Here is a 3925-nt window from a genome sequence, read left to right as displayed (position 1 = left end):
CTCCTCGTTTGGTGGAGCCAGTTTGGTGGGAGGTAGAACAAAGAGAGCAGACCAGTCCCCAGGAATCTCATGGGGGCAACACTGTCAAGAACTGTAAAGAGTCTAAAATTTTACCCTACTTGCAAGTTAGCCTGCTGTACTTTCATGGGTGCTGCCAAAAAAACATGAGACTCCTGGGTTGGAGATAAAGAACCTCATTACTCAAGGCACAGCCGCATAAGCATACATACCTGTGTCATCTCCTCTTGGCCCACTGTCCCATGGGTGCTATAGGGATGGGTGCCAGGGAATACCTGCATATGCAGTCATTTGCATTATAAGAGGAACCCTGAGCTTAGGGAACCCTAATCTTTTATACTGCGCCGTAACCAAACCTCTTCTTTGCTCCAGAAAAAGACACTATCTCTACTTCCAAGGTTGTTCACTATATAAACACCCTTGAAAAGTCAGTACCTCTGCTTGCAAGACATGCAAAAATAGGAAAGACCCATGCAGAATTGTCTCCCCCCAAAAATCCCATTCTCCTTACATTTATTAAAAGACCCTATAGCCACCTTCGCTCTTTTTTTTTTAATAATGTGGTAGCATGCACATTACTTTTTTTTTGAATTTTATTTTTTTTATACAGCAGGTTCTTAATAGTCATCAATTTTATACACATCAGTGTATACATGTCAATCCCAATCAGCCAATTCATCACACCACCACCCCCAGCCCCTGCCGCTTTCCCCCCTTGGTGTCCATACGTTTTTTCTCTACATCTGTGTCTCAATTTCTGCCCTGCAAACCAGTTCACCTGTACCATTTTTCTAGGTTCCACATATATGTGTTAATATACGATATTTGTTTTTCTCTTTCTGACTTACTTCACTCTGCATGGCAGTCTCTAGATCCATCCACATCTCAACAAATGACCCAATTTCGTTCCTTTTTATGGCTGAGTAATATTCTATTGTATTATGTACCACATCTTCTTTATCCATTCGTCTGTTGATGGGCATTTAGGTTGCTTCCATGACCTAGCTACTGTAAATAGTGTTGCAATGAATATTGGGGTGCATGTGTCTTTTTGAATTATGGTTTTTTCTGGGTATATGCCCAGTAGTGGGATTGCTGGATCATATGGTAATTCTATTTTTAGCTTTTTAAGGAACCTCCATACTGTTCTCCATAGTGGCTGTATCAATTTACATTCCCACCAACAGTGCAAGAGGGTTCCCTTTTCTCCACACCCTCTCCAGCATTTGTTGTTTGTAGATTTTCTGATGATGCCCATTCTAACTGGTGTGAGGTGATACCTCATTGTAGTTTTCATTTGCATTTCTCTAATATTTAGTGATGTTGAGCAGCTTTTCATGTGCTTCTTGGCCATCTGTATGTCTTCTTTGGAGAAATGTCTGTTTAGCTCTTCTGCCCATTTTTGGACTGGGTTGTTTGTTTTTTTAATATTGAGCTGCACGAGCTGTTTATATATTTTGGAGATTAATCCTTTGTCCGTTGATTCGTTTGCAAATATTTTCTCTCATTCTGAGGGTTGTCTTTTCGTCTTGTTTATGGTTTCCTTTGCTGTGCAAAAGCTTTTAAGTTTCATTAGGTCCCATTTGTTTATTTTTGTTTTTATTTCCATTACTCCAGGAGGTGGATCAAAAAAGATCTTGCTGTGATTTATATCAAAGAGTGTTCTTCCTATGTTTTCCTCTAAGAGTTTTATAGTGTCCAGTCTTACATTTAGGTCTCGAATCCATTTTCAGTTTATTTTTGTGTATGGTGTTAGGGAGTGTTCTAATTTCATTCTTTTACATGTAGCTGTCCAGTTTTCCCAGCACCACGTATTGAAGAGACTGTCTTTTCTCCATTGTATATCTTTGCCTCCTTTGTCATAGATTAGCTGACCATAGGTGCGTGGGTTTATCTCTGGGCTTTCTATCTTGTTCCATTGATCTATATTTCTGTTTTTGTGCCAGTACCATATTGTCTTGATTACTGTAGCTTTGTAGTATAGTCTGAAGTCAGGGAGTCTGATTCCTCCAGCTCCGCTTTTTTTCCCTCAAGACTGCTTTGGCTATTCGGGGTCTTTTGTGTCTCCATACAAATTTTAAGATTTTTTGTTCTAGCTCTGTGAAAAATGCCATTGGTAATTTGATAGGGATTGCACTGAATCTGTAGATTGCTTTGGGTAGTATAGTCATTTTCACAATATTGATTCTTCCAATCCAAGAACATGGTATATCTCTCCATCTGTTGATATCATCTTTAATTTCTTTCATCAGTGTCTTATAGTTTTCTGCATACAGGTCTTTTGTCTCCTTAGGTAGGTTTATTCCTAGGTATTTTATTCTTTTTGTTGCAGTGGTAAATGGGAGTGTTTCCTTAATTTCTCTTTCAGATTTTTCATCATTAGTATATAGGAATGCAAGAGATTTCTGTGCATTAATTTTGTATCCTGCAACTTTACCAAATTCATTGATTAGCTCTAGTAGTTTTCTGGTGGCATCTTTAGGATTCTCTGTGTATAGTATCATGTCATCTGCAAACAGTGACAGTTTTATTTCTTCTTTTCTGATTTGTATTCCTTTTATTTCTTTTACTTCTCTGATTGCCGTGGCTAGGACTTCCAAAACTATGTTGAATAATAGTGGTGAGAGTGGACATCCTTGTCTTGTTCCTGATCTTAGAGGAAATGCTTTCAGTTTTTCACCATTGAGAATGATGTTTGCTGTGGGTTTGTCATATATGGCCTTTATTATGTTGAGGTAGGTTCCCCCTATGCCCACTTTCTGGAGAGTTTTTATCATAAATGGGTGTTGAATTTGGTCAAAAAGCTTTTTCTGCATCTATTGAGATGATCACATGGTTTTTCTTCTTCAATTTGTTAATATGGTGTATCACATTGATTGATTTGCATATATTGAAGAATCCTTGCATCCCTGGGATTAATCCCACTTGATCATGGTGTGTGATCCTTTTAATGGGTTGTTGGATTCTGTTTGCTAGTATTTTGTTGAGGATTTTTGCATCTATATTCATCAGTGATATTGGTCTGTAATTTTCTTTTTTTGTAGTATCTTTGTCTGGTTTTGGTATCAGCGTGATGGTGGCCTCGTAGAATGAGTTTGGGAGTGTTCCTTCCTCTGCAATTTTTTGGAAGAGGTTGAGAAGGATGGGTGTTAGCTCTTCTCTAAATGTTTGATAGAATTCACCTGTGAAGCCATCTGGTCCTGGACTTTTGTTTGTTGGAAGATTTTTAATCACAGTTTCAATTTCATTACTTGTGATTGGTCTGTTCATATTTTCTGTTTCTTCCTGGTTCAGTCTTGGAAGGTTATACCTTTCTAAGAATTTGTCCATTTCTTCCAGGTTGTCCATTTTATTGGCATAGAGTTGCTTGTAGTAGTCTCTTAGGATGCTTTGTATTTCTGCGGTGTCTGTTGTAACTTCTCCTTTTTCATTTTTAATTTTATTGACTTGAGTTCTCTCCCTGTTTTTCTTGATGAGTCTGGCTAATGGTTTATCAATTTTGTTTATCTTCTCAAAGAACCAGCTTTTAGTTTTATTGATCTTTGCTATTGTTTTCTTTGTTTCTATTTCATTTATTTCTGCTCTGATCTTTCTGATTTCTTTCCTTTTGCTAACTTTGGGTTTTGTCTGTTCTTATTTCTCTAGTTCCTTTAGGTGTAAGGTTAGATTGTTTGAGACTTTTCTTGTTTCTTGAGGTAGGCTTGTATAGCTATAAACTTCTCTCTTAGAACTGCTTTTGCTGCATCCCATAGGTTTTGGATCGTCGTGTTTTCATTGTCATTTGTCTCTAGGTATTTTTTTATTTCCTCTGATTTCTTCAGTGATCTCTTGGTTATTTAGTAACGTATTGTTTAGCCTCCATGTGTTTGTGTTTTTTACTTTTTTTCCCTGTAATTCATTTCTAATC

The sequence above is a fragment of the Balaenoptera acutorostrata genome, chromosome 20 (genome assembly GCF_949987535.1).
Source record: "Balaenoptera acutorostrata chromosome 20, mBalAcu1.1, whole genome shotgun sequence".
Lineage (NCBI taxonomy): Eukaryota > Metazoa > Chordata > Mammalia > Artiodactyla > Balaenopteridae > Balaenoptera > Balaenoptera acutorostrata.
The sequence above is the reverse complement of the archived record's forward strand: the minus strand, read 5'-3'. Positions refer to the sequence as shown.